Source organism: Varroa destructor, unplaced genomic scaffold (genome assembly GCF_002443255.2).
Source record: "Varroa destructor unplaced genomic scaffold, Vdes_3.0 BEIS01000001.1, whole genome shotgun sequence".
Classification (NCBI taxonomy): domain Eukaryota; kingdom Metazoa; phylum Arthropoda; class Arachnida; order Mesostigmata; family Varroidae; genus Varroa; species Varroa destructor.
In genome coordinates this window covers 47,990,225-48,002,056 of record NW_019211454.1, presented here as the reverse complement: position 1 = coordinate 48,002,056, position 11,832 = coordinate 47,990,225, and positions in this window count along the sequence as shown.

The following is an 11,832-nucleotide window of genomic DNA, read 5'->3' as shown; positions in this document are numbered from 1 at the left end:
TATAGACGTAATTAATAGTAGTGGGAGGAACTGTAAGTTCAAACGCTATTGAAGCAAACTTGCTGAAGAACATGAAGTTACACATACAACAAAAATATGATGGAAACGAGAACGCAACATAACTACAAAAATAACAGACTTCTATATTAGTCTTAATATATAAAGTTGGAAACAAGTTGACAAGATAAGGGCTAAATGCAAAATGTTATTTGTAAGCCGAGTTAGGCGAATGTCGCAAAAAAGTTTAGTTTGATAGAGTTACGACAGGTAATAATAATAATAATAATAATGCTAATTATTATTATTATTATTATTATCGGTATTGTTCAGATGAAGCGTACGATTCTATAAATACTATATATACAAAGACAGTTATACACAGATCCATATAAACACGGACATAGACACTCCGTAACTAGTTAAAGCTGGAAAAAAAAAAAATATATATATATATATATATACGAGGAAGAAAATGATAGTCAAATAAAAGAGAGAAAGGGAAAGAAGATGAGACCGAGACAGAAAAAACAACTAAAGTGGAAGTCATTGAAAAGCAATAAATGATATTGTACTAAAATTCTCAGGGAGTTATTCTTTGTTGTTGCTTATTTAGCAATTCTTATAGAGATGTTTTAGACTAATAAGCAGGTACCGCAACTCATAATTACTATCTTTTGTATTGGAGCATTTGTCCATTTAAAGGATATTCGTCTTGAGCATTATTGCCGTCTAGTCTACCTATAGTATGTTTGCTTCTTTGCCGAACTGTGTATCCTGTGTGCACTTTGATGCTGTGGGCTATATTTTAATTGAATTTTTTTTCCATCTTAGCCCAGTTATATCAATTTAATGGACGAACTTATGTTAAGGAACTGAAATATTTCACCATCTAAGATAAATGCTCAAGCTGATGAGACCAGCGCCAAATGCAAAAATTAGTGGTTTAATGTTAAAAATGATTTTGTTGTGTGTGGTGTATTCCAGCATAAGATTGCTGTACCGGATAACAAGTTTTTCAAGTGGATCAATGAGATGAGCCTGATAAACTGTCGGAGGCTCTTCAGATAAAGCTCAATATTAGTGGAACAAGGATCTGAATTGACTCAGTAAAGCTTTTTTTTCAAGTTAATTAATTATATATATATATATAAGAAAATTAATTATTTATAAAATAAAATTTAAAAAAGTTAATGAAAGCAAGTTACTCTATGTACAATACTCGGCTGTCCTCTGTCTGCTTGAAATAGTCGCCGGTGACAAATGGGCCGGTGCCTGAGCGGCCAGCCGCTTCTCGAAATGTATCGTAGCAAGTAGTCGACATGGATTACTTGAATCGTTAACTGGACGCAACACTTACAAGATAAACGCCTTTCTTATGTACCTTGAGCCACTTTGTTTTTCGGATTTTACGGTACAAAAGAGATATAGAAGAAAAGCAACGACCCTTTGTGAGAAAACTAACCGAAGGTAAAATAATTGTTTAGAGAATTACTAATATATCTACTAACCAAAGGGATAGCTTGCTGAACAACAACAACAACAAAGCTGTTTATCGCGTAGTCGACGTTTGTAACGCGCGCCTTTTTGAATCCCACCAGTACTAACGAAAGACAATGGGGTTAGGACCTCGGGCAAAAAGACGGGTATTGTTGACTGTTAGTGTTTCATTCGCCCTCGACGTTGACCAACGCTGTAATGTCTGTTTGTCATTTCCTTTATCATCAAAGTCGCCGATTCAGTTTGTTGGATGAGGCACCACAACATTGTCGTTTACCTCTTCGTTACATTTTCCTGAGTAAAAAATCCTAATTGATTTACCTCTTGGGCCAAATTTCTACCCGAGACCATGTCTTAGATGACGACGTTGCCAACGAGCAAAATAACAACGACAATCAACCGGTTCATTATCTATTCTGCCGTTTGTCCATTCATCCGCCTGTATGGAAAGTGTTTCATTTCAATAGTACGGCTGTTACCGCCAATGGTGAACTGCCATCGCTCACCCCGTCGATAACGTTCCCCGGCAGCCATCCCTAGTCCGTTCGCCGTTTACGAGCATCATCGCGGTCAGCGTTTGCAGTAGATTTTCCAGTGGAAGTAACACCGGCTCCGTCGCTGTTAGTACTGCCACGATTGCTGGCCACCCGGTTAGCCATTGCCAGCTAGACTATTCGGCGACAACAATAACGCATCGACGCTACTGCTCATATGAGTGGAAAGCGACCTGTACTGGATAGTGCACAGGTGAACGTAACACTAAATCTGTGGCCAACAGACAACGCGGATAAACAAATCGAAACAGATCTGGCGACGGTATAAATGATGGCACTTCTAGATAATAACGCCATACAAGTGTATACCTACTTATACAGAGCTATGCAGTGAAGGGGAGTATTTTTTGCATACGGCCGCGTGATCAGACGTTATGAACTAAGATGGTAACTATTAAGTACATACAGTGGTGAAGAAAATTCACGAATAACCAGCGGCCAGTGAACTGCGTTCGAAGTTCAAACCAAAAAAACAACACGGCGTAGTCGGTAAAAGTACAAAATGTTTTTTATCGATTGTCAATGACACGGCTCTATGATCTCGACTTAGTGGAACCAACGCCAGCTTACACTTAGTTTAAGTTAGAAATCAAATCGTAGAAGTTAGAAAGAAGACATGACAACCTATCTCTATTGTTGTCTGTCTGCGACCTAAAGCTGGGCAGGCATTTTTTCCAGCGGATAGGACGGTTCCTGCTCGCTCCCAAGTGTGCCTACTCGAATATCCATTTTATTGGTCGCATTCGTATAAAATCCTATATATTTCTATTGAAGTTCGTGTGTACGCTCTGTGTTATTTTCAGCACGCCTATCCTCCCTCTTATAAAACACGCATACACACTACAGCAGCACAGTTGTTTACCACATTTGCCAACAGGCACGAAAATCATCGCTAATTACTGAACTAGTTATCTGCAGTTAGCGCCTTTCTTTGGCTTTTTCGTTTCTTTGTTTGCTTTCATTTTCTTTTTTGTTCACCGGCTTTTCTATCCAATTGTCGGCACAGTAATCGCGGTCTCGACAAATGACCTTGGTTACTGCAATATGTACGGGAACCAGCATTGGCTCAACGTGCGCAATCCCCCTGTGTGTTATTATGTATCAGCGGGTCTGGTCTCTTGCCGGTATTCTCGCGTCTTGTCGTTGTTAGCCACTGCTGTCGGCTAACAGCTATATTCACGCACGCACAACGACAATCGGACAGTGAAATACGCAGACAGAGAACACGCTTGGTTACCCGCTGGCCCATACGCACACGCACGAGGTATTAAAACAGTGACGACGTCATTAGCAGCTGTAGTAGCAGCAGAATCACAATGGCTGTATCACGTCGCGCTGGGCGTCACTCAGCCATCCAACCGCCCAGCGACCACACACAAGCAACCAGCAGCCGGACGCTACTATCGATGCCATCCGCGCGCGTTCTGCAAGACAAGATCGCCGCCACCGTCGCAGCCGCCGCCGCCGCCGCCGCCGCCGCTAAAGTACAGTGGTACTAGTAGCAGTGGCATGGGTTTGTGAGATAGAGAAGTATGTAGGTAAGTAACGGAAGAAAAAGAATCCATCATGTACGAAAGCGGATTCGGCTGCAAAGTGGCTGCTTTTTTTTTTGTTATTGCTATTACTGCTTATCATTCGTAATCCTAGAGGAGATGGTAATGGCGATTGAAGACGATGGTGTGGCTGGCATCCAGTTGAGCGAGCATATTATGACGAATAACAGCAGTACCCGCGACACGTCCATGTGGTTGTTTCTGCCACGGTGCTACGGGGCGCATGTTGACGGTGAGTATTATAGCTGAAAGAGAATTATATCCACGCAAAAGGTAAGGTAGTTACACATAAGGCAACGGCCCAGTTGATTTTAATACCTTGTATAATTGTGTCTAAAATAAAGTGGGTCCATTTCCCATTAGAATGATTCAGCTGCCCAAGCTACACACACGCTCGTTCTTCACCTAACCTAATCCTAACCGACCACTGAAGCCTCGTGGAAAAAAGGTTAGACCTTACCAAAATATAATTTGATTTCTACAAGTGCTGGATTACGAGCTAAATTAAGTTTAGAAACTTCTGCAGAGAGCAAATGTTTATATTCTAACACTAGACCATATTAAGTCGACGAGTTAACGATTTTGTAGGTAGTTGTAATAAAGTAGTACGCAGAATGAATGCAGAATGTAGGCATGTAACGAGGACAACAAGCTAGTCGTAGATTCTGAACTGAATCTGAGAAGGGAAATATTCAAAAGCGATGTGTATCTATGCAAGTGTTTGCACGATGGCACTTATGTAGAATGCACGGTGGGATCTCAAAACATGTTCCGTCGGGGGTCAAGGTCAGCGTGTGTTCCACACAGCTGCCGTGCTGCCTAATGCTTTGCGTGATATAGCCACTGCGCTGCTTGAAAATAATGTATGTTTGTATTCGCGCCTAAAGCATTTCTGTATTAATACGGACGACATTTGGCTTCGCATGGTTCCTTTTCATTGTAGTTCAGAAAATGAAAAAGCAGTAGAAAAATTTCGAGGAAGCAAACGAAGATATTCCTATGGCTGTTGGCCCCTAAAAGTTTACACGGGTCGCTGGTGGACGAAAGCTCGGGTTCCAGGAAAAAATTGTTGTTTACTTTTTTGTGTGCTATTGAATTAAATTAAATAACGTATAGTTGCTCAGAAGAGAGAAGTGAGCGGATCGGAGAACAAAGGCCGTACTTTGCTAGCTCAGTCTTGAACACCCTCTGTCACGCGTAATAGCTGACTTACGACTATCTTCGATAACGCCACACCGTCGCTACATAGCTATAATAATAATAATAATTGATTCCTTTACCAGGTTTACGTCAATGGCCAAACAGAAAATGCTATTTTCCTTATCTAATAATAACGACAACGCCTGCAAACGATAAACGAAAGTTTTCACTCTGTTGTCAGCAGAGGCCTCGTTCTTTTCCAGGCTTGACTAACACGTACCTACTTGTATGCATTCATATATATCTATATATAACTCTATTGCTAGATTTTTAGGCTCTTTGACCATGGTACCTTAGAGCCATCCTAAGGAAATCCCTCGTGTTTCGTAATAGCCATCGTAAAACGTAGTAACTACATTCGAACAAAAAATACGTAAGTAAATTTGCTCTTACTTTAAGTTAAGATGCTCACAAGCCTTTGCTACGGCACTGGCTAGCAGCAGCGGCTGTAATAGTAAGACAAAGTGAGAGTATCGTTTCGTGAGTCCAAGGCACGATTGTTCTATAGGAAGTGGGGTAAAAGTGGACGATTAAATGAGCATAGCAGCTTTGCAGTGGGAGACCCGATAATGCCTGATACCTTTATTCATTTATGTGCTGCTCTGAAAAGGTTGTTTCTTATTATGAATTTCCTTGGGCCAGACAATTCTGACCGTTATTCGTTGTTATTCGCTTGCCCCTGGGCTCCTGTGTCCACATCGGCAAATCTGTCGGCGATGGGGACGACATAGGACATTTGCCGCCTTCTGAGCTAGTACTAGCTGGTGCTCATTCTATCGCACTCTTTCCACTTGTCGGTGGCCTTTTCCCGCAGAGAAGACAACTGCTTCTAACCTTTGTTCGATGACAATTCGACAGGGAGTGGGGTAGCATCGCTTGTGCAAACGCCTTCCTGCTTGCGCTGTCAGTTTCCACCTCTCCCCTATGATCCGGACTACTGCTTCTGCCGCCGCAGCAGCTTCGTCTTTACCCTCCTATACCGATTCGCTTCGGTCCTTAGCAGTGCTTGTTTTCCTCTTTATGCTTGTGCTCCTTACCGTTTCCTAGCGATTCATAAAGCGGAGTCGTAGTGACGTCCTAAGACATTGTTATGTCGCTGTCCACACGCTGCTACGATTCCAGATGCAAAGCTTAACATGTCTATTCGCTCCCGAGTATCACTTTACCAAGCATCGTCGTTCCAACCTGCATTGTCCAAACTCTCTGTCCACTCTGTGCTACTATGGCAAGCAATGCTGGTGGGGCACTGCAGCATCCAATTCTACTGCTACTGCTCACTCCAGTTGAACTAATGATGTTTTCATAAGACTGATACCTTTGCCCGTAGCTAGCTGTTCGATGCTGGACAGCAGACGACATACACATGTGCGTGGCGTGTTGTATCTGATGTCTATGGCGTGACAGGACATATTCCAACAGGGACAAGGGGACCTATCGAAGCGGTAAGCGTTACGATTATAATAGGAACAGCGACGATAGCCAACGAAAAGTACAAACCACATGAGTGGTGAAGGTTTCAGGCGGAAGATAACTGGGACTGATTAAATCGCGATAACAATGTCCACGTAAAATTTAATGCCAATTTCAGTCTTCTTTGAACGGTGTCGTATCAGTAGAAGGTAGTTTATCTTATCTCTCTTCTTTCGGATTTATAGAGAAATACGCCCAAGTGTAGGAAAGTGGAACTTCGCTAAAAGTAAGTTCATTCACTTCAATTTATAATTCCATAATAATGAGATGTCGAAGTTAAGTTGAGTTTGATGAGCAAAAGCTACTTTGCTCGTACACCAGACTTAGGTCTAGATCTCGCAGATTAAGTACGCTTAAGTTGCACCTTGATTTCGTCGGATCTTGCTGAGCCATCAAAGATGCGAACGTGCATATATAATATACATAATTCAAATTCGTAGATATTGAAGTCATACGAGGATTCTATCCGACAGCTCAATTAAAACGTCATTCATTACATTATGTATGCTGGATATCTACAAGCGCTGCCTTATTAGAGTTTTTGTCGCCTAATCTGGCCGTTAGGTAGCACTTCCTGCTGATGAATCCCTGTGTTCGTATCTCCGTTCCACAGACCGTCCTGTCGGATCAATACTGGACAGTGGTCTTTCCGTGTTCGCCTGCTAATAATTCAATACAATGTCTAAATGCGACGACGGTCTCTTTGACTTGACTGACGATCCACGTAGTTTTAGATTCTACTCCCTAAAAGTAACAACGTACCATTTTGCAACTAACGAGAGCTCCCACTTTTGCCTTTATAATTACCTAGCTATTTCATACTTCAGCTTGGAAGCAATACGTTCTTGTTCATCTGTTAGCTTTAGTATCGGAAGCTATTATCCAAGATAATGAAACAAGTTCCAGTTGCACTGAGTACGTGCCCCATGGGCTGAGCAGTAAATCCCGTCTTATAGTTTACGCAATGGACACAGAATGTCGACCTTCCCTCCGCTGGGCAGGCAGCACTGCCCAGCGGAGCAGGCTATAGACTGACTTGACAATAACATCCACAGAGTAATTTCTGCTGAATTAAGACATAACTAGTATTCATAAAATACATGGCAAATTTTTCAGCGGTTTATTCCATGCTCACATCAACAATAGTTCGATACTACGAGTACTATGCAAATCGAACAATTTCAAAGTAAAAACAGTTCTCCTTGCAACCGTCTCTATTATATCACTCTTCTTTTCTTCCGAAGCACCTCGCTGTTGTGAGCTTGTTCAATAAAAATAGTAATAAATGGGTGGCCAGATCCGGGCATTTTTGTGTAGTATGCGGACTATATGTGCATTGTACTGGGGGCTATTCTACGAACAAACCAACAACGTTGATGCATTGTATCATGCCAGATCCACTGATTACATATAGGTAAGTCCACACCAGCTCTAGAGAGGGTGTATCAACGATGGGTAGTCCAAGTTCGATTCGCTAGCTAATAGGGCTATAAGGGAAGCTCTAGTGCCATCTGAACTTTCAGACCTTCGACCGAACAGCAGTGCTCACATAGTGTATTAATTTAATAGCTTGCAAAGGCAGGCGTAAACTTACAAGTGAAGATAATCATGTCGTTGGTGTCCTGACGCATGGACATTGCATCCATCATCCTGCAAGTGTCTCAGGAACTATAGCGTCAAGTCATCTACATCTTCGGGAAGAGCATCTTTATGTCGAATATGCATATACACTAAACGGAAGGGGCCCGAGACAAGATCCTTGAAATAGACCGGCACAGCTCGCTTTTTTCGAGCTAGAAGTATGTTATTTATTTTGACGTAGAAACTGCCGTTCGGCAAATATCTTGTACTCCAGTTTATGAAACACGCTAGTCAAGTTTTGATTAGCGTGCTTTGCAATTACAACAACAATAGGCTCTGATCGAGTTACTTGGACGTATCGAAAAATTGAAGTAAACACAAAAATATATTTTCTAATCGTTTTGAAACCATGCTCAGTTCTAAATTAGTGTGACAAACTTTGTTATTGTTTATGCTTTCCTTTTGTGAAGTCATGCTGACCGGTTTTTTGTTCTATGTTAGCCACAGTATAACTGACCACAGTTTAGCTTTGAGCTAGGCAGGCTATACACCCCTAAACCACCGGGCGCATCGTAATCCACTACGGGCTTAACGTCCTTTTTGTAGATTGGTAAAGCTTTGAAGCTCCTCATAGGATCGTAGCATTATCATGTACTTTTGCTATTACGTTTTGTGTTTTCTTATGAAGCATCGTGGCTATCTCGGCGCTGAAATTGCCGTTGCTGCAAGTCTATATACGCCATCGACTGGGCATTTCCGGCGAGACTATTCCGGATTTTGAACGAGTACTCCCATGGACTGGCCGGAGACATTGCCTCCGGCGGCACGATATCGGGGCTAAAAACAACGGTAGTACGAAAAATACGACGGGAAAAAAATCGAGTGCGCGAAACAGACGCACCGTGATGGATTTAAGCTAGACGCCGGCAACAAACTGCATCGACGGTCTCGAACCGCTCGAGACTCATGTAGTGTTCCTGTCTACAGTACTGCCAGACACCACCTAAGCAGTCATAGCTGGACGGCCCTGTTGCCTAGCATGTGTATGTTATCCGTTCACGGGAGTTTAGGCTGGAAGGTCTGCGGTCGCGTCTGTCTGTTGCCCAGTCAGCCGGTGAACAGACTAGATTAAACCCAGCCCAGCCAGCGACCTAAGCGACCAGATGAGCGTTCAAGAAAGCGAACAGCCGAACAATGAACGAATTGCGCGGACTTTACCTATATCGGTCTCTGTTGAGAGCTCATCTCGTTCTCTAGTGATGGTACGAGTGTATGACAATAGTACACGCCGAGCGTACTTGCTGGTCTAGCGAAGCGGAGGAGGGTGTCGCGTTATTATAGCTATTCGGCCACTATGCGAGGAGGTCGGATCTGACCGTCGATGTGAGCTTATTTGAGATACATCGCTGCCAGTAAGCGATCGGGGTGCTGTGCAGACTTTTCTCGCAGCTCACCAATGACTGCTGTGCCCGGTTGAGTTGAGTTAGTCGTAATCGCAGCAATACCTGAAACCGTAGCTAATGTTACCACCGCGGCCAAACCCGTAGACAGAATCACCGCCACTGCCAACTACCAACGAGCGAAAGATCAGACATTAACCAATCAAGCAAGTAACAGCAGCAGCAGCAGCAACCGGCAATTATGTCGCTGCGCACCGACAGCCGCTGGTCAGTAGTAGCGAACTAGAACTAGTCGCCCGATATTTCTATTAAGGAAATAAGCAGCTTTAATAGATAGACGGGCACAAAATACAGCCACGTAGAGGCACACAGCCACAAATACACATGCAGACGTTTAGCTACGCATTTACAGATACCCTTCTTGCACGGCATACGCAGACGCGGGTGGGCAGCCGCAATTACTAGCATTGTACCAACGAACTTCACGCTATCATCAGTGGGTCGCGTGGCTTTTGTGCCGTCAGAGGACGCGCGCACTGTATATTTGACCCTTGATGCACTGCGGTGCTAGACGATGTCCTACGTTTATCTGTTAAGGAAGGCAGAACCGTCGTGTGTAACTGGACCAAATTTTGAAACCAGAAAATTAGGCAACAACGACAACGTAGGCATGTGCGTGTAGGCACTGATTACTAATCGAATTGATTGAGGTACCGGCCTTAGTCTCAGTAGACATGGCAAATATGGATTGGTCCCAGTTTCATAGAGAAGTACATGTTTGCCTATACGCTTGCAAACACGTAAGAACCTAGTTCGCCCATCTATGTAAGGAATGTAAGGGCCTGCCGCTCGTTCGTCTCTAGTCATATAAAAAAAGAGACGATGCTAGTGATTGGTATGAACTGGGTAATTGCAATACAACGCAAACGGAAACACTTAGATAGTACATATTGTGGTGATGCCGTGTACCGAGTTTCAACGCTAGTAAGGATTGAAGGTGAACCGTAGCTCATGAGCATTTTATCATTTCGTACGATGAAACGACTTGCTAACACAGTCTGCTATTGATTTTTATAGACGACAAGGAAATGACAAAATATGTCGTAGTCGTGTGTTGGTAGTACGTGAATATTGTTATACTCATCATTTTTTGCATATTCCAAGTGCTCCCTGCAAAACCACTGGCGGTAGTACTTCGGTACATATATGCCGAATATCAACTTTTCCTATGGATTTTTTGAACATGAGGAAAAATAGCTGAAATATAGTCCAGTCCCAATTCAATGGGTTCGTTCAAGTTTCTTTAGGGGCATGTACGTAGGGTATAGAAGGATTCGCCAATTCTTGACAGTCGATTGAAATACAACTGTCATTCATTAGGTTTCTAGAGTAACTGCATTATTTGCAACTATAGTTTTTATTGTTACTTACCTCACTATAATTATCCGAGATCTGTAGCACCAACGTAGAAATATATACCCTTACAGTTATAATTGGCTATGATCCAGTCCTTTGCAAACCAAGATGGGATGTTTATTAGAGCAGAATTCTAGGACAACTTTTAAAGGATAAATTTTAGGATAGTAAATGTCAAAAAACTCATGCAAACATACAACACAATAGTGGCACACGTTGGACGGTTGGTTCCCAGCACAAAATAAACTGTTGCCATGTCCAGATTCGAACCTAGACTACAATGTGCCCCTAAGATTATTACCAACAGATACGCTATCTACTAACTTAGCACGGATACATGCAACATTGGCCTGAACGATGTCCGTGGGTGTCCGAGGAGTCGATTTAGCTGTCGATTAATTGCAACTTACCTTTTCTTGAATTGCATGCAGTCCGTCTTTGGCCAAATCTGTAGCATTAATCCTTTTAAAGTTTGCGTTACGGTAGTGAACCTGAATCCTGCATGCGTTCAAAGTAGCTTTATAGTACATAGAGGAAATAGCTTGGCACAATATATTTGAAGCGGGCATGTTGCCGTACGCTAAAGTGCTCATAGTTGATGCAGTGGTTTTTTGCACACACAACGCAGACATACATAAGGCCCTAGGAACAAAGCGTACGCTGTGAGCAAATGCAACTTGAAATATATTGAAATTCGTTGAGGTATTCTGGTTGTACACGTGCAGCTGTTAAGGGCGCAAAGCTTCTAAATATGGTCATTACACAATCCTCAACTTAACATACACAACTTAACTTATTCTCGTAGGTCGCTAGCTAGTTGGCTACTTTGCGTTAACTGTAATAGTTGAAACTTTTTATAAGCGCAACGTGAAAAAATAACCATTCAAATAAATGTGGTAAAACAGGTAACATTCGTGTATATATATATATATATATATATATATATATATATATATATATATATACACATATATATATATAGGGTACGCTCTCAAGTAATATTTTATAGCAAATGAAGTTATATACTATATAGGGCTGAGCCGAGCGATTTCAGTGAACTCATTTCTAGGGGACCTGCCGGAAAAATGGTATTTAGTTCCACTATACACATAAGTATATGAAATTAATTTACGCGCAGTCATAGCGACACAGGTGTACTTT